Consider the following 22906-nt stretch of genomic DNA (forward strand, 5'->3'; position numbering starts at 1 on the left):
TTTAGTTTTTTTCTTCTGTTAATCTGTTCCACATAAATTTAATTCTTAGTCCAGCTACAAGACCTTAAGGTGTAAAGGAAGAATTTTTCCTTTTCTACAGTATATACCACAATTTCTTTATCCATTCACCAATGAACATTCCATATATTGGCTATTATAAATAATGCTACAGCAAACATGAAGGTGCATATATCTTTCTGAGTGTTTTGTTTTCTTTGCATAGATAAAAAGTAGAACTGTTCGATCATGTAATAGTTCTTTTAATTTCCTGAGGAACCTTCATACTATTTTCCACAGCAATTGTACCAATTTATAGTCCCACCAACAGTGCATGAAAAAGGTTCCCTGTTCTCCACATCCGCACCAATACTTATTTCTCATCTTTCTGGTAACAGCCACCTTAACAGGTGTGAACAGGTATCTCATTATGGATTTCATTTGTATTTCCCTAATGATTAATGATGTTGAACATCCTTTCATGCACTGCTGACAACCTGTAAGTCTTCTTTGGAAAAATGTGTATACAGATCTTCTTCTCATTTTTCAATTTTTTTATGTTTATTTATTTTCAAGATAGCGTCGGTGGGGGGAGGGGCAGAGAGAGAGGGGGACAGAGGATCTGAAGTGGGCTCTGCACTGACAGCAGTGCTCGATGTAGGGCTCAAGCTCATGAACCATGAGATCATGACCTGAGCTGAAGTCAGATGCTCAACCAACTAAGCCACCCATGCACCCCAAGATCTTCTTCCCATTATTTTTTTATTTTAGAGAAAGAGCACATGTGCAAGCAGGGTGAGGGGCAGAAGGCAAGAGAGAATCTTAAGCAGAGCTCAATCCCACAATCCTGGGATCATGACCTGAGATGAAATCAACAGTTGGTTGCTCAACAGATTGAGCCACCCAGGTGCCCCTCTTCTTACCATTTTTAAATTGGATGCCTTTCTTTTTTGCTAGAGTTGTAGAAGTTCTTTAGATTTTTTAGATATCAGCCCCATCAGATAAATGATTTACAAATATTTTCTCCAATTCAGTAGGTTGCCTCTTCACTTTGTTGATGGTTTCCTTTGCTGTGCAGAAGCTTTTTAATTTGATGTAGTCTCAATTATTTCTTTGCTTTTGTTGCTTTCATTTTTGGTGTCAGATTGAAAAAAATCATTGCCAAGACCTATGTCAAGGAACTTAACACCTATGTTTTCTTCTAGTTTTATGGTTTCATGACTAATTTTGATTGGATTTTTGTGTATGAGATAGTCCAGTTTTCCCATTACCATTTATTGAAGACACTATCCTTTCTCCATGTATATTGTTGCTTCCTCTGTTGTAGATTAACTGACCACGTAAGTATGGGTTTATTTCTGGGTTCTCTATTCTGCTACAGTAACCTCTCTGCCTCTTTGTATGCCAACAATATACTGTTTTTAATTACTACAGCTTTGTAATATAGTTTGAAATCAGGGAGCATAATGCCTCCAGCTTTGTTCCTCCCGAAGACTACTTTGGCTATTAAGGTCTTTTGTGGTTCCATAGAAATTTCATAATTTGTTCTATTTCTGTGAAAAATGGCACTGGAATTTTGATAGGATTGCACTGAATCTGTAGCCTGCTTTGGATAATATAGACATTTTAACAATACTGATTCCTCTAATCTATCAGCACAAAATCTCTCTCCATTTGTGTTATCTTCAACTGCTTTCATTAATGTCTTCTGGTTTTCAATATACAGGGCCTTCACTTCTTTGGCAAATTCCTTTCGGTTATTATTTCTTGATGCAATTGTAAATGAGACTGTTTTCCCAATTTCTCTTATACCTCCTTATTACAGAAATGCAACAGATTTTGTATATTGACTTTATATCACACTACTGAATTTATTTACTAGTTCTAACAGTTTTTTGGTGGAGTTTCCAATATACAATATTATATCATCTACCATGACCACTTTTCTTCCTCCTTCCCAATTTGGATGTCTTTTCTTTTTCTTGCCTAACTGCTCTGGCTAGGACTACCAATACTGTGCTGAATAAAAGAAGTTAAAACGGGCAATCCTTGTCTTGCTTCTGATGGTAATGGAAACGCTTTCAACTTTCCACTCTTGAATCTGATGTTAGCTGTGGCCTTGTCACATATGGCTTTATTATGTTGAAGTACGTTTCATTTACACCTGGTTTGTTAAGTGTTTTTATTTATTTATTTTTATAACAAATGGATGAGCTTTATCAAATGTTTTTTCTGCATGTATTGAGATGATCATATGATTTTTATTCTTCATTTTTCAGTGTGCTATATCACACTGATAAGAGGGTGTTGAGCCATTCCCATATCCCCGGAACAACTCCCATCTGATCATCCTATATATGATCCTTTCAATGTACTGCTAATCTGGTTTGCTGATATTTGTTGAGAAGTTTTGCATTTGCATTCATCAGGGATACTGGCAACTTTCTTATGGTCTGGTTTTGGAATCAGGAAATGCTGGCCCCATGAAATTATTTTGGAAGCGTTTCCTCCTGTTCTACTTTGTGGAAGAGTTTGAGAAGGACTGGTAGTAATTTTCTCTGAATGTTTGATAAAATTCACCAGTGAAGCCATCTGTTTATAAGCCAACTTACCCTTTGACCCCCTTCACATTTTGCCTAGACCCCACTCACCACCTCTGACAACCAGCAATCTGTTCTCTGTATCTAATGAGCTTCATGTTTTTGTTTTAGATTCCATATGTAAGTGAGATCATATGGTATTTGTCTTTGTCTGACCTATTTCACTTAGCCTACTGCCCTCAAGGGCCATCCATGTTGTTGCAAATGGCAAGATTTCATTCTTTTTATGGCTGAATAATATTTTATTGTACGTGTAATATGCCACATCTTTATTTATCAATGGACACTTAAGCTGTTTCCATATCTTGGCTGTTGTAAATAATGCTGCAATGAACAGGGCTGTCTCTGGGCTTTCTAGTCTGTTTCAATACTCTGTCTTTCCATTCTTCTAGCAATACACTACTGTTTTATTTTAGTTTTTGGCTTTGGAGGATTTTATTTTCTATACTTTTTTTGTATAGCTTTGTAATAAATTTTAGTCCCTCATCATTTTTTTCTAAATTATCTTGCCAATTCTCACCAAACAAATTTTAGAATAATTTTGATAAATTAAAAATGTTGACATCTGGGTCAAGGTAATAAACATAAAAATTAAACCACAGAAATACTAGGAAAAAAATCTTTAAGATGGAGGTCTTTCTAAAATGGGATACAGAAGCTGAAAATCATTACAGACATTTGAAGAATTTTTTAAACCATTCAAAATCCTTGAAGAGAGAAGAGTAAGACTATGCAGTAAGACTAAACATAACCAAGAAGTAGTACAGAGTAGAAAAGTATAATAGTTGAAGTAAACATTCATACATATTTATAAAAATTAGATAAATGTTAGAATGGATAAGCCAAAGAATGAATTAATGAGCTAGAAGATCAGGTAGAGGACAGCTGCAGAAGCATTAAGAAGACATTTGAAAAACAATCAAAAAAGGAAATTATTAAAGTTAAGAGATATGGAAGTTAGAAGTGGCAGAATCCATATAATAAAATTATCTGAAAGAAAAAAATGCAGGGGTGCCTGGGTGGCTCAGTTGGTTGAATGTCCTACTTTGGCTCAGGACATGACCTCACAGTTCATGAGTTCAAGCCCCACACGGGGCTTGCTGCTGTCAGCCTGTTAGGGCAGAGCCTGCTTCAGATTCTCTGTCCCCCTCTCTCTGCCCCTCCCCTGCTTGCATTCTCACAAAAACAAATACTAAAAAAAAAAAAAAAAAAAAAAAAAAAAAATCAGACTGACCTATTTAAAAGAAATACAAAAATGGAGAAAATATTTGAAAAAATGACCAATAATTTTCCAGAATTGAAGAAAAGATGAAATACCTCAGATTAAAAATTTTGGAATACATTCTGGCATACAGATTTCCAATAAATAAGTATTTGTTGCATGAATGAATCAATATGAATCCAAGTGCCAAATAAGACAGAAAAGCAGGGGCACCTGGGTGGCTCAGTCGGTTAAGCATCCGACTTCAGCTCAGGTCACGATCTCGCGGTCCGAGTTCGAGCCCCGTGTCGGGCTCTGGGCTGACGGCTCAAAGCCTGGAGCCTGCTTCCGATTCTGTGTCTCCCTCTCTCTCTGCCCCTCCCCCGTTCATGCTCTGTCTCTCTCTGTCTCAAAAATAAATAAACGTTTAAAAAATTAAAAAAAAAAAAAAAAAAAAAAAGACAGAAAAGCAACTACACCCAGACACATTACAAACTGGAAAAGACACACAAAAAATTTCAAAATCTTCTAGAGAGGAACTACAGGTCATGTAGACAGCAGAAGAAATCAGATTGATATCAGGTCTTCCAAAAAGCAACATTAGAGGCAAAAAAAATAATGTAGTATTACTTTCAAAATGTTAAAGACTTTTGAACCAAAAATCTGTAATCAAATTAATCTATCATTTAAAAGTGAGAGTTAACTAAAGATATTTTTAGGCAAAAAAAGACCTTAGAATGTTTACATACAAACACCCTGTTGAAACTACTTTTACATAGGCACTCAAATAAGAACTGAAATAAATCTATGAGGAGGCTATGTGATATGTGGGAGTAAGAGTAACTAAATAACCTAATAAAGTACCTCTTATATAAAAAGTAAGAAAAAGGACAGTTGGATGCTTAAAGAATACCCCCTAACAATCCAGAACTAAAATTCAACAGAACATCAACATGGCTACTGGAAAACTGAGGGTGGTAGATGAAGTGGAGGAGGAGACCAGAGGAAAGTGAGAAAGCAACTGAAGTGCTCATCTTGTTTGGAGGAAGATATATATGTTATATATACGTTATATATACTTCATATATGTTGTGAGAGACATTTAAAAACTGTGGAAAATAACTAGCAGTTTAGTGAACACAATGTAAATAATTTCCAATGTGTTATTACAATAAATGAAAATGGATTAAACTCATTAATTAAAAGATACAGAGTCTCTTGAAGCTAGATAAAAATAAGACTCAGCAATATGCTTCGTAAAAGAAACCACAAAAAATACTAAAAAGATTGAAAATAAAAGGACAGTTAGAAAATATATCAGGAAATATAAACCAAGGCAAGTAGTCAAACTTTGTTTGTTTACCCCATTCATGAATAATTCAGACCTTTCCTGGTCTGGGCTCAGTTCCGTGACATTCCTGGGCCTGTTGACTCCACCTGGGCCTGTTGACTCCACCACCGCATTAAAACTCACAGGCTAAGGAGTATCTGTTTCCTTTATAGGAAAGGTCTTCACTTTGTTTCCTATTTTGACTTGGAGTCCTTTTTCCGTATTGGGCACCTGCAAATTCTCCTTTCTACCTTTCAAACTCAGCTGTGTATTTTTTATGTTTTATTTTTATTAGCATTTCCATATAGTTAAAAGGAAGAGAGCTTTTCCAGTCTAGCAATTTGTCCAGAAGTCCCCAGAACATCCACTTTAGATTAAAAACAACTGAAAACAAAATCCAAGTTACCTAAATTCTTCATCTATATTATAAAATGATAAAGCTCAATTGATAAAGTTACAAAAAGTAATAAAACGGTATCTTAGCACAGTCCTTGGTACATATAAAATATCGAAATACTGCCCTCTATACTTACCACTAATTTTACATTCTACCTGAAGAAAGACAGAATCATAAGCATGGAATGAAAATTCCATTTTTCCTGTTTCAGCTTTCACTGGATTGCAACTGCTCTGGGGGTAAAAATGCTTCCTCCAAAATTGTGAGGGGGGGAAAAAAAAGGTAACTAGTAAAGGACCAAATTACAGCAATGATCCTTAAGAGTCATTCAGTTAGAAAAGTGATTTCTCTATGATTTCATCTTGAAACCTAAAATCCAAAACACTATTCTGAGACCTACCACTGACTTTTTAGTTGACCTTCATCATGTCTCAGTATTTGTTTCTTCTTGAAAGTAAAGCTAAGCTACGTGACAATGAAGACCTCCTATCCTTCCAAAATTCTGATTCCAGAGTATAAGAGAGTAAGAGAATTAGAATAATTTCTAATATATAGAATATAATTTCTAATAATAGAATAACTCCAAATTCTATTTTTCTATGAATGCAAAATTGACAGCTTAAGTTATTAAAACATTACGACATCCTTATTTGCTGTTTTCCCCCATGCAAAAAACTGTAATCCATTATACATAAATACCAAGTTATTTCCTACTTAAAAACCATGCCGCTTAATTCTCACATTTTAAAAGCGGTTCTAGAGGCACCTGGGTGGCTCAGTCAATTAAGTGTCGGACTTCAGCTCAATTCATGATCTCATGGATTGTGAGTTCGAGCCCCACATCGGGCTCTGTGCTGACCGCTCAGAGCCTGGAGCCTGCTTCAGATTCTATGTCTCCCTCCCTCTCTGCCCCTCCCCCGCTTGTGCGCTTTCTCACTCTTAAAAATAAACATTAAAAAATTTTTTTTAAATAAGTAAAAGTGATTCTAAAAAAATAATGAAAAAGGCCTCAAAATAAATGGTCATGTTTCTGGGATAGTAACTGGACTTTCCTTTCCTTAACTACTTAAACTATTCAAGTGAGAATTCAGTCTGTGAAAGTGGACTGTGCTCACAACAATATTTTCTGGCATCCATTCCATAACATCTTCCCAAAGAATATGACAGTTGTATTCTAGACCAAGAAATTAGTATCATAAACATGACAAATTTAACCAACAGCATGTAAAATAGGAAGACAAACACCCTTTAAAAATAAACTATCCTCAACAATGTCCTTAAAACAATGCTTTTAAAAGTCCTTAAGGTAAGTGTTATCAGGTGGCTCAGTCGGCTGGGCAGCTTGATTTCATCTCAGGTCATGATCCCAGTGTCGTGGGACCTGGCCTGTGTCGGATCCACGCTGAGCATGAAGCCTGCTTAAGATTCTCTTTCTCTCTGTCACTCTGCCTCTTTCTCCTGCTTGGGTGCTCTCTCACTCTCAAAAATAAATAAACATTTAAAAATTTTTTTACGTATTTATTTTTGACAGAGAGAAAGAATGCAAGCATGCCGGGGGAAGGGGCAGAGAGAGGGAAGGACAGAGAATCCATAGTGGCCTCTGTGCTGACAGCACAGAGCCCCATTTGGGGCTTGAACTCAGGAACCTTGAGATCCTGACCTGAGCTGAAGTTGGACGCTTAACCGACTGAGCTACCCAGGCGTCCCGAAAAAGTTTTAAAAACTCCTTAAGGATCGGGTGCCTGAGTGGCTCAGTCAGTTAAGCATCCGACTCTTGCTTTCAGCTCAGGTCATGATCTCATGGTTCCTGAGCTCAAGCCCCACACTGGGCTCTGTACTGGAAATGCAGGGCCTGCTTGGGATCCTCTCTCTCCCCCCTCTCTCTGCCCCTCTCTCGCTCGTGCTGTCTCTCTCTCTCAAAATAAATAAACTTAAAAAAAAAAAAAAACTCCTTAAGGAAATTTGTAGTCTATTTTATACAGGTCTATATTACCTTTTACAGTGATCATGTACTACTTGTATAATCTGCAAATGAAAATTAAAAAAATAATAAAGTAGGTAAACATCCACTTGGTTTGCCCTGGAGAACTACAGTGTGGTGGTGGAAAGAATAATGACATGATGGGTGAGAGACTGCTTCAAACAAGAAGTAGAGGAAAAGAAATAAAAGGTACCCTTATGTATTCTATATTTTCTAACCCGCCCACCAGAATAGGAAAGGAAGCAAAAGATTCGGACAGAAGCTCAATCCAGTAAATATAGGCTGCACTTTTGGGTTGGTGCTGCTAAATATTTTATCTTTCAGAAATCTGAGCATGGCAGGTAATTCAGAAGAATATTCAAAGTAAATACAAGATAAATGTTCAATATGGTTTAGCTATATATTTGTATTACCTTCAAAATCCCACAAAAGTAAACTTATGGTATAAAACAGAGTAGCATGTAGAGAGCCCAATGCTTGAAATATAAACAACCAATATCCACTAATCCCAGCCAAGTCAAGCAAAACATACTAGGAGAAATTTAACAAAACAAGAAAAGTACTAGAAGACCTTAGTTCTCATTGCAACTGTAAACAAACTCTTTGGGTTTCAGTTTTCTCTATTTTTTATTTCATTTTAAAATTTTTTAAGGTTTTATTTTATTTTATTTTTTTTTTTTTTTAATTTTTTTTTCAACGTTTATTTATTTTTGGGACAGAGAGAGACCGAGCATGAACGGGGGAGGGGCAGAGAGAGAGGGAGACACAGGATCGGAAACAGGCTCCAGGCTCCAAGCCATCAGCCCAGAGCCCGACGCGGGGCTCGAACTCACGGACCGCGAGATCGTGACCTGGCTGAAGTCGGACGCTTAACCGACTGCGCCACCCAGGCGCCCCAAATTTTTTAAGGTTTTATGTTCACTTTAAAAAAAATTTTTAACATTTATTTATTTTAGAGAGAGACAGAGAGCAAGCAAGCAAGGGTTGGGCAGAGAGAGGGAGAAACAGAACTTGAAGCAGGTTTCAGACTCTGAACTGTCACACAGAGCCCGACACGGAGCTCAAACTCGCAAACTGTGAGATCATGACTTGAGCTGAAGCTGGATGTTTAACCAACTAAGCCAACCCATGTACCCCATATTTTTAATTTTTTTAACGTTTTTTCATTTTTTGAGAGACAGCAAGACAGAGCATGAGTGGGGCGTGGCGGTGCAGACAGAGAGGGAGACACAGAATCTGAAGCAGGCTCCAGGCTCCGTGATGTCAGCACAGAGCCCAACATGGGGCTTGAACTCACAAAGTGAGAGATCATGACCTGAGCCGAAGTCGGACACTTATCAGATGGAGCCACCCAGATGCCCCATCAGTTTTCTCATATTATTATTTATTTAATTTTTTTAATGTTTACTTATTTTTGAGAGACAGCGCAAGACAGAGCATAAGCTGGGGAAGGGGCAGAGAGGGAGACACAGAATCCAAAGCAGGCTCCAGGTTCTGAGCTGTCAGCACAGAGCCTGACAAGGGCTCGAACTCACAAGCCATGAGATCATGACCTGAGCCCAAGTCGAAGCTTAACGGACTGAGCCACCCAGGCACGCCAGTTTTCTCATTTTAAAGTGAGGTCCATTCCAACTCTAAAATTCTACTATTCTTTGTCTCCTCCGACTCTTTCCTCAATATAGATACATGGTGTAAAGTATATCCAACAAGCATTGGTCTAGAACTGATTCTCCTAACTTCAAAAAATGAATTAGTATGCGATGTCAAACTATGGCTATTTCCTTTAGCTATCCTACCCCAGTTTGCTCATGCAATTTTCAATCACTTAGCATTTACTAAGCATCTATATGCTAAGTAATGGAACTGAACATAAACAAGACACAATTCTAGCCTAAAGGAAATTTATGGTTTTTAAGTGGCAAAAAGACAGGTTAATTACCACTTGGAAGAATATACCTTACAGAAATATGAGAGCACTAGCACAAAGAGATCACCCAACCCAGGTGCATGTATATAGAGGCATGGATAGGGAATTTCAAGAGGAGGTAACACTAAGAATCCTGAGGATGACCAGCAGGCAGGTAGATACAGACAGGACTGCAGAGGGAGGATAAGCATGTGCACAGGTATGGACACCCATTCCCACCCAACAAAGCAGGCTACATTGAAAGGATAGCAAAAACCGAAGCACAGTGGGTAGAAAATGAAGCTAAACAAGTGGGAGGAATCACATCACAAAGTACCTTGTGATTGTGTTGTTTGATCTTAATGATGGCAAAAAGCAATTTAAGATTTTTGAAAAGGCAGTGACAACTCAAGTAATTTAGAAAGGTGTTGCTGGTGAAACAATGGAAAACAGACTAAACAGAAATTAGATGAGAGACAAAGAGACCACTTAAAGTATAATGACCAGACTGTGAAGTAGGGAAGAACAGCAAATAAGAACAAAGAGATTAGAATGACACCCACATTTCTGGCTCTAGCAGTAGGAAGTTGCTGAAAGTAATTTAATTTAAAAGAAGCAATTAGCATTTTTCTGTTGTATTTACTCTAATAATAGCAACTAAACAATATCACAAATTTTTAAAAAGCAAAATTCTCATTACTTTATTAGACAGTAATTACAAAACCAGATTAGCGATAAAAAGAGGCTTTTTGACACTGCCAACCCTGAGACCATAACAGACCACATTCTAACAATATATTTAGACTTTTTAAAGAAAATAATACAGGCAGTTGTGTTTACAACGATCTATTTGCCCTAGGTATCTCATGTATCTATATATACATTTATTTCCAAAATTGTTAAGATGTATATATAAGATACTCATCTGCACTTGAGAGAGTTGGCATAAATAACTTTTAAAGGTCAAGGATGCTAAAAATGAGCTGTGGAGTTACCGACCTCTTTCTAGCCCTATAGGGTTCTAAATTGTGCAACTTCCATAGACCAGTAGAGGGCTGCAACAGCTCAGAGAAAATGGTTAGGCAGCCTCCCTTGCATCTCTGGCACTGGGAACTGAAAAAATTACCAATGCTAACACAGGAATCTAATAGGCGCTACGTACTCTCTTCACTGTCAACAGATTCTAAAAGGGGTCAGGAGTAATTCCCCAAATCCTGAAAGCTTTCTAGAAACCTTTGTAATTAAACATTTTGTCACCAGCTCCTTTCTCTTCTGTCAAAATGGTCAAGTGTTGGAGGCCAAGTAAAATCTCACTGACATACAATAATTAGGAAAAAAAGTCAAAGGAGTTAGCAAATTACCACTTCCTTCCAGACTAACCATCCTAAATCAATTTTGTTGTTAGGTTACTCTTACATCTACTTTATCAATTTTGTTCTGCAAAATAGTACAGTGTTGAAATCTAACTTTCCTTTGCTTAGATTTTAAAGCAGATTTTTACCTCACATATACAATCTTATTTTCATCTCCCCTTGTCAGACCACTCTCAATATACAATATGCAATAAACATGGAAAGGGACCCTGAAGTGAACTTTGAAGAAAAAAACAAAATTACATAGGTCTAGAAAAAGGGAAAAGTCACTGTTAGGAAGTTCGTGCCAAGAACAAAAAAGGGAGATAAGAATTCCCCTGAGGGAGTGAGGAAATAGATCCAGGAAAAGTGTACTAGGGGGCTTCCACTGAATTTGTAATGTTTAATTCTTAAGCTGGTGATAGGTACCGAGGAGTTCATTATGCTGTTTTCTGTACTTTTTTATTATCTAGTATTTCAAAAGAAAAAAGTTTTGGTATTTTAACTTTGCACCCTCTCCTGCCCCTCAAAAACATGAGCTGATCTTTGCAACATAAATCTGGTGCCATTCTTTTTTAAAATGTTTTTTTTTTTTAATTTTAATTTTTTTTTTTTTTTTACTTTTGAGAGAGAGAGAGAGGGAGGGGCAGAGAGAGAAGGAGACACAGGATCCAAAACAGGCTCCAGGCTCTGAGCTGTCAACACAGAGTGATGTGGGGCTCAAACCCATGAACCGTGGGATCATGACCTGAGCCGAAGTCGGATGCTTAACCGACTGAGCCACCCAGGTGCCCCAAATCTGGTACCATTCTAAATACTACTCACAGTTTAATTCCAAGTAATGGCCTAACTCACTTTTACTGCTTTCTTTAAAAATGACAGGGCACATACTTTACCTTTAAATGGTAGGACTTTTAATTGTTTAGATAATTCAGTGCAGTTTTAACAGCAGTACATAAATATATGAGAGATTCAGGTTAAAGGTCATGGTAATAAAAAAAAAAACAAAAACAAAAAACAAACCAGAATAGTTTACGAGAATCAATGCTTCTATAATATATGCCTCTGATCCTGAAACGCATCTTTATGTATGCCTACCTTATGCAGTTAAAGGGAGCTAGAATTAGTACTTTATGAGAGCAACGCTAATGGAAGAATTAAATTATTTCTAATTTGCATATCACACTTTTTTCACCCTGACCCAACTACAGTGAGTTGTAACACTGCTTCAGGATAGAGCCAAAATTTATAGCTTCCATATGATTTCACACCAGGGTTGAACTGTTTGGCCTTTATTTCAGTCCTGATCTACTACCTCACTTTTTCTATATCCTGCACACTCTCCAACATTAACCGACTTACTATACCACACACAAGAATTCAGGTAACTACATATTTCAGGGCATTTAAAAGAAAACATGCTCTAAACCTGCTTAGGGTAGTAGTGTGTCTTACTGGTAGCTTTTTTAGCCAGAGAAACTTAGAAATATAAACTGGTTCTCTACCAAGGTATACTGAAAAGAATGATAAGGAGCGAGATAATGGGGGGACCAAAGCAAATTCAATGTATTCTAGTAACTGTAAGACAGTAAGAAAAGCATGGTACTATGAAAACTCCAACCCCAATGGGAAAGAATACATGCATATTTTGCTTTACTTTTAAAAGAAAACATTACTGGGGACACCTGGGTGGCTCAGTTGGTTGAGTGTTTGACTTCAGCTCAGGCTACGATTTCATGGTTCAAGGGGTTCGAGCCCCAAGTTGGGCTTTGCACTGACAGCACAGGGCCTGCTTAGGATCTGCTGTCTCCCACTCTCTCCCCGCCCCTCCCCCACTCCTGTTCGTCTCCCTCTCTCCCTTTCTCTCCCTCAAAAATAAACATTAGGGGCACCTCAGTGTCTCAGTCGGTTAAGCGTCCAACTTCATTCATCTCAGGTCATGATCTCATGGTTGGTGGGTTTGGGCCCCGCATCAGGTTCTGTGCTGACAGCTCACAGAGCTTGGAGCCTGCTTCGGATTCTGTGTCTCTCTCTACCGCACTCTGTCTCTCTCAAAAATAAATAAACATTAAAAAATTTTTTAAAAAACATTATAAAAACTCCTAGATACATAATCACACAAATGTTATAAAGTGGAAAAAAAAGAGGCAAATTCCACTGACTGTATCAATATTAAACAGTTTTATCACAAAGAAATATACTATAAAAATAATGCCAAAATATACAAGTTTAGGACTATTTAAGAATATAATAATTCTACCTCAAACCTGAACTTAATTCCCAAGTCACAATATTCATAGTATTTTCTGGACAGACCTATTTCAGACCCTGAAAGCATATTCACTAGAATTTAAAATAGGGGCACCCAGGTGGCTTAGTCGGTTAAGTGTCTGCCTTCAGCTCAGGTCATGATCTCATGGTTCGTGAGTTCGCACCCTGCATCCGACTCTATGCTGCCAGCTCAAAGCCTGGAGCCTGTTTGGATTCTGTGTTTCCATCTCTCTCTGCCCCTCCCCCCTTTGCATATATGTGTGTGTGTGTGTGTGTGTGTGTGTGTGTGTGTGTGCGCGCGCGCATGTGTGCTCATGCTTTCTCTCTCAAAAAGAAAATAAACATTAAAAAAAAAAAGGATTCACAATATAATTTCAAAATGTTTACAGGACCTCTCCCTACTTATGGATCCTTGCTTTAAAAGTAACTATCTCTTCATGCTAAATTTTAAGTTCCACACAAGCAGATAAGATAATGTCTTCTTCGGGTATGTGCTTAGAGCACAAGGACCTAAAACCTTAAAACTTAACAACCTTATCAATGATCTTCTTGTCTCTTACTGAATTTCATGTAATTGTGCTATAATTGTTTTCTAAGAAAATTTGCATTACATTGTTTCCCATCTTGCAAATTCATTTTTCTAAGTTTATTTCCTTTTAGAGAAAGAGAACACCCATGGGGGAGGGGCAGAGAGAGAAAGAGAGAGAGAATCCCAAGCAGGCTCCTGCTGTCAATGTAGAGCCCAATCTGGTGCTCAATTTCGTTAACCATGAGACCATGACCAGAGCCAAAACCAAGAGTTGGACGCTTAACTGACTGAGCTACCCAGGTGTCCTGCAAATTCACTTTTATTAAGCCCCTCATCCTAGTAAACTCCTGCACTACCCTTCTCCCTGAGTCCTCTTATACTAATCAGACCATTCTCCTGTCACTGGCTTTGGGGTGATTCTTGGTCATTCCATAAATATGTGATGACTCTACAGTGTGATGAAATTTGGGTGTACAACACTGAACAAGAAGACACGATATACGTCCTTGCAGAGTTTGGTATATTCCTTTTCATAACAACCAGAAAGCAATCTGGATGTTTAAGAATAACGTCTTCCTATTTCACACATTTATGTTCTGCTCATTCAGTGTAAACCCTTAAAAAAGACAAAGACTATAATACTGCCTTTGCTTATATTTTCCCAAACATCTGCCTCAACAATGACAAATGCAATGCTGTTCACAGAAACATTTATTTAAAATGTATTAACTGTGGGGTGCCTGGGTGGCTCAGTCGGTTGAGCGTCCAACTTCAGCTCAGATCATGATCTCACATTCTGTGAGTTTGAGCCCCGCGTCGGGCTCTATGCTGACAGCTCAGAGCCTAGTGCCCGCTTCAGATTCTGTGTCTCCCCCTGTCTCTGCCCCTCCCCTGCTCATGCTCTGTCTCAAAAATAAATAAAAACATTAAAAAAAAAAAACTTTTAATAAAAAAATAAAACGTATTAACTATGAAAAGTTTAAAACCTTCTTTGCTCAACTTGAAAATTGGGAAGTAAAAAGATAAAAATTCCAGTTATTTTCAAATTCAATATCCAGAGATAAACTATCACACTTCAGACTGGACCATTCAAGACCTTTCATTCCTCGTAGAAATCCATAGTCTGTAATGCAAAATAATTATTTTTTACCAAAAGGCTAAAAATTTACTTATTATTTTATCCTTTTTTCTCTTAACATCACCAAATTTTTTGAAGGTGTAGTTCTGAGAGGAAGCAACACAATCACAGATTTAAAACAAATCTCATCTCTAAAACAGGAGTTAAGATATGGGGCACCTAGCTGGCTTAGTCTGTAGAGCATGAGTCCCATGTTGGGTGTAAAGATTACTTGAAAATAAAAAAATTAGGGGCACCTGGGTGGCTCAGTCAGTTGAGCGTCCTCGGCTCAGGTCATGATCTCACAATCACAACTCGTGGGTTCGAGCCCTGCATCTGGCTCTGTGCTGACAGCTCATAGCCTGGAACCTGCTTCAGATACTGTGTCTCCTTCTCCGTCCCTCCCTTGCTCATGCTCTGGCTCTGGCTCTCTCTCTCAAAAATAAACATTAAAAAAAAATTTTTTTAAGAAAAATCGGAATGTGATAAACTTCACAAGATCACTGTAAGGAGTGTATGAAAAGTTAAGTGGAGAGCCTGTTATCAACTGTAAAACACTTGTAATTATGCCTGTATCAGTCAAATGGTACTTCATAATGAATTAGGATTTAAATGTGAGACTCTAGTTTTTCCCTATGCTCCAAGAATTCTGTTTTCTGGTGCTTCCTCCCTAACTACTGAGTTCACAAAAGCTATAGGCAGAAGAAATTCTTGGATTAGAAATAATTAAAGAGCCCAGAGAGTTATCATCTCAATAAGTTATCATCTCAATAACTTTCAAATACCAAACTTAAAATTAATAGTATAGAGAGAGTCGGTTTCTTCTGGGGTTTGCCAAAAGGATGTAAAATGCAAGTTTTCATTCAAATGATAAATTAGAAAAATATTTGTAACATATAGATTAACAATCTCTAATATACAAATATCCATAAAGAGAGATTAGAGAATCGTTAACTTTTATTGTAGGTTTTTTACTTTAATAATAAGCATATGTTAATTCTGTAATTTAAAAACACTAATGAAAGTGTTTTAAAAATTGTTTAAATGGGGTGCCTGTATGGCTCAGTTGGTTGAGCGTCCGACTTCGGCCCAGGTCATGATCTCGCGGTTTGTGAGTTCGAGCCCCACGTCTGGCTCTGTGCTGACAGCTCAGAGCTTGGAGCCTGCTTCAGATTCTGTGTCTCCCTCTCTCTCTGCCCCTCCCCCACTCATGCTCTGTCTCTCTTTCTCTGTCAAAAATAAACATTAAAAAAAATTGTTTAAAAAAAATAAAAAATAAATTAAATAAAAATTGTTTAAATTCTTGATTGCCATTTCTAGAAGTTTTCAGTAAGAAGGAACAAAGAGAAAAATGGCCAAGGATATGAAGTGTTAATTCACACAAGGGAAAATGCAAATGATGTATTAGCTAATGATCCAAATTCCTGTAGCTAAAATCAGTATTCATACCATAATTAAAGACAAAAGCCTTGAAATTGAAGTGGTATACTTAAATCAACTAACACAAATTTAAATTGTCAACCAACAATAGATAGGTAATGTTTTCTTCACTGGGTGTTTGCAAAAGCAGGGGAACATCAGTGTATGAAGGGGAAGGAGGAGCCACGAAGGAGGAAAAAGGACAAAAGAAAGGAAGAATGAGTAAGCCAATCTGCTGTCAAACATTCCTGTTTACTTTGAATGATAAGAGGACAAATAGAAACTCACTAAAAAGGTATTTTTTGTTCTGTTCAAATTCAGCTTAAAGAGAACACTCATCATTATTCTTGGGATATTTTAATGAAATCTGGAAGACAGGGTTAACTTCTGAAGGTTGAATAACCACCACAGGATGATCTGCCTCATTATAAATCTATGAATTAGGTTGATCATAAGAAAATTCTTCTCTAAGTAACAAACTTACATTTATACAGCACTTATAAATTTCAAGTTAGTTCTTGAGTCTAGTACTCAAGATATCTAAATATCTAAAGTTAGAGATACTCTAATGACAACTTTTTGAAGTATTTTCATAAGTAGATAGTATCTCCTCTCATCATTGATTAAAATAACATAGGCAAGTATCTAACAGTGCCTCAAGTACAGAAGCTCAATAAAAGTTCTTTTCCTTCATCACCAAATAACTTTCAAATACTCAAACTCTGATAAAAAAGGACTTTAACTCAGAGGTTGCAAGACTTAGTATTTAGAACAATTTAGCATTTAGAACAAGAGAATGTAACAAGGCTTTCTTCCTAATTGTAATACTTTTGTTCAAATTAAGGTAGGAAACATTTTGTAAAATTTTAATTTTCTCATTTGTCTTCAACATCATTAACTATCACCACAAGTTAGTAAAGTGGTATAAAGAATGTTTTAGTATTTACTTCTACCCTGCTTAAGTTTCAGAAGAGGTATAACAAAACAGAAAGAAAGCTGTATACGATGTGCCTTTGGTGGAAAAGAAAATAAAAAGTACGGTAGGTGTGTTTCTCCTCTCTTCCTTTAGATGTACTAATGCTTCTCTTTAGTGAGTGAATTTCAAAAGTCTAGCATTTTGCCAGGGAATTTTAACCTGGATCCTATCCATGGTTCAACATCATCAGCTTACCTAATGTTTTGCTGATCTCAGAGTAGTTGTGAAATTCAAAGGATCTCACATAAAAAGTATTTCATGAACTACAAAGCATCGTAATTCTTACGTACTACTGTATCCTGAGTCAAAATAGATACTTCTAGGGAGAGAGAACCACACATACGTGGTTTCTGTTCTCCATTAGAATTCAGGAGGCAGACAAAACTCCCATATAGGAGAAGAACAATCTGAAATCTGAGAAGCTACATGATTCTCTCACACACCTCTTTCAAGCAACAAAGTAGTTTAAAAATATGATATTCAGGGAGTCTGGCTGGCTCAGTTGGTACAGCATGCGACTCTTGATCTCAGGGTTCTAAGTTCCAGCCCCACACTGGGTTCAGATATTACTTAAAAATAAAAATAAAGCTTTAAAAATGGGGAAAATATGGTATCACTAATATTTCTGGCATTTCCCCCAATTATGGCCCAAATACAAACCGAAAACCAGAAGAGTAGACTATTACATATTTGAAACAATTTTAGTGCAATAGCAAACATAAAGTCAACGGCCAAAGAGACAATTTTTTAAATGCCAAAGAAAAAGAAATTACTTCCACTCTCTAACTTGCAGCTCCATAATTTATCTCTTCTACTTATCTCAATTTGGAAGCATTTCTGTGTTTACCTTAATTTTCTAAGAACTTAAGAGTCTGAACTTCTTAGAATTTTGGAGGCTGTCACTAATTGGAAAACCTATTGGGTGCTATTTTCTAACCTGCACAAATTTTCTATTGCTGGATCTATTCCTTTACAAAAGTCCTAAATGAGTTTGGTTGGTGATCTTTTTCCTATAGTAACTATGATTAAAATGTTTCTTTAGAAAAATGGCATCAATATCAAGGTGGAGTTTGTTAAAATCACCTCTTGTAACGTTAAAAACTGTAGTCCTTCTGTAGCTGGGGAGATTAATTTGCTTCTGACAACATAAAAAAAAAAAACCCAACAGTTACCTCAGCATCTCACAAAAAGGCTTTCTGCCTACCTTCCAAGAATCTCATAAGGTATTTACTTTCTTTTTGGTTTTTTTGACCAACACAGTAGAAGGTAGAATAGCTGGCCTCCAGATATTTTCACAAAATCTGAAATTAAAGAAACTCTGCCTCAAAACTTTTCAAAATCAGTTAAACACTCTTAATGAGAGGCAGAGCACAAACAAATGATTAAGAATGGGAACAATACGGTCTGTCACTTTTTTCAGGTCTATGAATATATACACATCGCATAATAGTTCAAAGCCTTATTATCCTGGCCATATGTTAGAATAATAGTAGTATCTGTTTAACAAGATTATTTTGAAAATTATCTTAAATATTTCACTTAGAACTTTGAACATTCTAAGTGCTTAAGAAGTATTTATCATAATCTTCAAACTCACGATTACAGGTAAAATATGTAATACTACAATAAACAATATTACTATATTGGTTTCCAGTATTATCAATTCAAAGCACTAGAAGCAAGATCTTTAAACATAACAGCAAAAGCCAACAAACAAAAACTCACTTTTACATATTTAACATTAACATTTCTACATATTTAGATCTACAAGATAACCTTAACACCAACCATTCAAAGCTGAGTTTACAAAGGAAATTATCTCCTGTTATTGCCATATGTGGAAACTAGCAACAGACAAATTAACATTGCAACTAAGACACTTTCACTATTACTTTTAAAAAGCCACTGTTAAAGAAACAGATTATGCATGCATGAGTGTAAATGAGAATATTTTCAAATGCTATATGGAGAAACTTCATATTCTCCAGAGGAAGTCAGGCTCTAACAACTGCAATATTTAAAATGTTCATAAGAGGCTTTACTAAGATTAGATCTAAGTGGGGATCAGAAAATGTATCTACAGGGAGTTATAATCTGTAAAACAGCAGGTGCTGGAAACAATAAAGCTAAGGCTAAGCAAAAACCTAGGGATCTAGACACCTTGTTACACAGATATTTTAAAATATCACCACTTTTTATATGTATAAAAGTTTACAATATACCATGTGCTTTTCATATGTAATCACATTTATTCCATCCCTGTAAATTATGTAGGAAAATGACTTTTTGTAGATTAAGAAGGTCCTGAAAGTTAATGCAATTTGTCAAAAACCACAGTTAGGAAGTAATAAATCAAGAATTTTTAGTTTTAAATCAAAAATTTTAACTGAGGCTTTCTTGCTTATATTTCAATATTCTTTCCAGTACTCCAAAAAACTACTTCTTAAAGGAGCAAATTAGCATTTTCACAGAAAGGAATCTCTAGGCCCAAACCACAGACTTTTTGAACTAGGTTGTACTGACTTATGTAAGTTAGTTCACTTTAGTAGGACTTTATTTTCTCATTCGTAAAATGAGAAAATCTGAAGTCCCTTCCAGTTCTAAGGACAAATCACCATGACTCTACCCTTTACACAATACATTTTACAAATACATTTTGATGTTAATTTTAGAAACTCCAAGTAACAAAGTAGTGTGTGAACAGCTCTTAAACAAACTATTGCAATTATTAAACAAATTCTTCATGCCCTTCTGATAAATGTTGCTTCAGTATCAAGTTTATATACAGAAAACAGTCTAAACCTCTTATGGACTATGATGGAAGCAATCTCATAAATCATTCTCTTTTTAGACTGAAATAATGCTCTTAAAACAGGAGAATGAAAAAATTTAACTACCAGTCAATACCAACAAATTGAACATTTTTACTATTATTCTTCTTATTCCTTAGAATAAAAACCTCTTTTCCAACAAAGTGTTTTTCAAATAGCCCACTGACTACCATTTTCTACAATCTACCTCAAAAGAATATCACACTTTCCAAAAACTTCTACAGGATTATATATATATACACACACACATATATATACACACACACACATATATAAACACCTTGATAAAAACATCTTCCTTTTAAATTCATTCCACTGAGTAGGCACTTGTCTCCAAACAAAATTCAACTGTTTTCCCCTTCCCTTGATATTCAAGAACTAAAACTAGCGACTGAACATATTTTTTCACCTACCTAAGTTCTTTCCTCATCAGAATATTTTAGTTCTCTCTATTCTATCTCAAATACTCCTCATGGAATACACACCCAAGATTTTCACTTTCCCAGCTCTGCTTGCTCATTAAACCATACTAAACAACTATGGAAATCACAGAGACAAAAAACATTAAAGGTACCCTGTTTCTTTTTTTTTTTTTTAACTCTTTACCTTCCATGAATACCCCTTAATACTCAGATTTTAGTTCCCTTTAACACCTTGCATGCCCCTAAAATAGAACACATCCCTGAATAGCTTGACTTTAGTCAAGGTGGCTGCATACCTTCCTTTAAAAGACATTTAACTGGTACTTGTGTTAACTATAAAAGATCTTTAAGAAGTAAAACCTTTTCCTCTTGCCTATCATCTCCTGGAGAGACATGAATTTTTATTTTTTGCGTTTAGCTCAAATATAATGACTTGATCTTATACAGTCAACACTATCTCATTTTGTTTTTAAGCCACTTGGCACCAATAGAGCATATGTTCTGCCAGTTCTGAGCTAATCTCCAGGAAAGCCTTTGTACAATGATTGAAGAAACTGAAACACATCAGTGCCCGAGATTCTGAACAGCCTACTTGAGCATATGTTTTTAATAAACAGTCAATTTATTTTAGAATAGCTATTTTACCAGTTCACCTTCCTTCATAATTTACGTAAACAAATTTTAAAATTAAAAAGGAGCACATGACTAAGAACACAGGTTCATTTCAACTTCGGGATTACAGATAATTCCAAGGCTTTACACATCACTGAATCTGCAACCCATTTCACCCGCGGGTGTCCGGTGGAAATTACAATGTCAAAGAGTACACAGCTTAAAATGTTTCCTACGGTTTCAACTGGTGCAATAGTGTTAACTTCCATCCCAAACTGTTTCTTACTGTTATTATTAAAACAGCTGTCAGCTGGGCTTCGGTAACCTCTTTGTACAACCGTTTATTCAACGCTTTGGGATCCTTGAGGATGCGTCACACCATATTACCCCTCAAAATGAGATCTAAGAATCTGACGTGCTCCAAGGGTCTACGAACACCATTCGAATGGGCACTTGCAGAACGATGAAGAGAACCCACTGCCCAATGCGGCAAGGACAGAGTACACTGGCATTTAAGACAGAACTGCGGCGTGCCGCTCTCCTTTCCCTTGAGACTCTCAAAGCGGCAATTTCCCTTCTCCCTTTCATCTTCCTCTCCCCCTGACCCCGGTACCTCCGATGCTCTCTCCAGGAGGGGCCGCAGCGGTCTCCCGCGGCCGCGCCCGCACCCTGGATCACGGCGGGCCGGCGGGCGCGCGCGACGGGCCGGGCGCGCCCCCACCCCCGCCCAGCCCCGCCTCGCCGGGTCCGGCCGCAGCACGCCGGCGGCGCCCTCTCGGGCCGCGCACACTCGCACACTCGCACGCACACGCTCCTCCCGGCCCCGCCATGTTCCGGGAGGCGGCGGCAGCCCAGCCCCGGGAGCGGCGGCGGGGGGGGGGGGGGGCCCGCCGAATCCCCCCGCACCACCGCCCTGCTGGCGGCTCCCGGCCGCGCCGCAGCTTCTCAGGACTCCTGGAGGGGCGGCGGCGGGCGGAGCGGACCCGCGCCGGGGCCACTAACGGCCTGTCACTGTCAGGCCGGCGGCGCCTTGGGCTGGGCCTGGCCTGGCCTGGCGGCACGAGACAGGGTGGGCAGGGCGCGTCCCCTACCTTGCTCTGATGAGGGGAGACGGGAGCAGCGCAGAACTGAGGGGTCTCCTCCCAGGCGCCGGGTACGGGGCTCGAAACCGCGCCCCTCCTTCCTCCTCGCCTGTCGCCACGCCCCCCTCACCCTCACGGACCCAAGGCACTAACGGCGCAGGAGGGTTTACCCCCTGAACGAGTGCCTCGGTGTTGCCGTCGCTGTCGTTGTCTTCGTCGCCGCTGCAACCGCCACGAACGCCGCGGAGGCCGGGCTTGAAAACATCTCCGGTCTCCGTCCGTCTCTCACCACAGCCTCCTCGCTCCCAGGACAGCGCCGCCCGGCGATTGGCTGCGACGTAGGCACGTGACTCCACGGGCACGGGACGGGCGGCGTGACCGCCCCGCCCCCGGCGCCCGCCCGCCCCTTCCGCCAGCCCCTCCCCGCTACCCCGCCGCTCTTTCAGTTCTACGGAGAAGCTTCCCGAGCCGCGGGGCGGGGGCAGTCGGAAGGTACCAAGTGGGAGGCGGCGGGGGTGTAGGCCGGAACTCCTCTACGTGCTCGTACCTCCTACCACCTCACCCAGGTGTTACCGTCTTCCTCCGCCGTCACCGGCCCGAAAAGAGAGGGGAAAATCTGGGGGTGAGCTAGAAAGCAGAATAGGCTCCGCTGACGCTGCCAGGGCGACGGGTTCTGCGGTCGCTTTTTGTGGCGACCATGGCAGTGGATGTGACTGGAAACTTCTGGAAATGGCGGCGGCGGCGAAGAGGCTGGACATGGAGTATTCACATACTCTTGTTATTTTTGCAGATCGGGTGGGAGAGTTTGTGAGGTCGAACCCGGGAAGACAGGTCTAAAGGCAGAGGCGGGGAGTCAGCCCCCTAAACTCCTAGCTGCAAACGG

At 38.6% G+C, this 22906-nt stretch overlaps 1 protein-coding gene across 4 annotated transcripts in view; it reads right to left on the minus strand.

Annotated features, from left to right (window-relative positions):
- The window catches only part of ANKRD12 (ankyrin repeat domain 12), a 128586-nt gene extending 106418 nt beyond the window's left edge, over positions 1-22168 (minus strand). For 3 of the 4 annotated variants that reach the window (XM_023241751.2, XM_045042439.1, XM_011287973.4), the window contains exon 1: positions 22033-22168. The gene's annotated coding sequence lies outside the window, so the exon portion shown is untranslated. Of the gene's footprint in view, positions 1-21554; positions 21690-22032 lie in introns of those variants that run through there. The other variant, XM_023241750.2, reaches the window with a different exon arrangement.
- Between the last annotated feature and the right edge of the window lie 738 nt (positions 22169-22906).

Source organism: Felis catus, chromosome D3 (assembly GCF_018350175.1).
Source record: "Felis catus isolate Fca126 chromosome D3, F.catus_Fca126_mat1.0, whole genome shotgun sequence".
In the NCBI taxonomy this organism is placed as follows: domain Eukaryota; kingdom Metazoa; phylum Chordata; class Mammalia; order Carnivora; family Felidae; genus Felis; species Felis catus.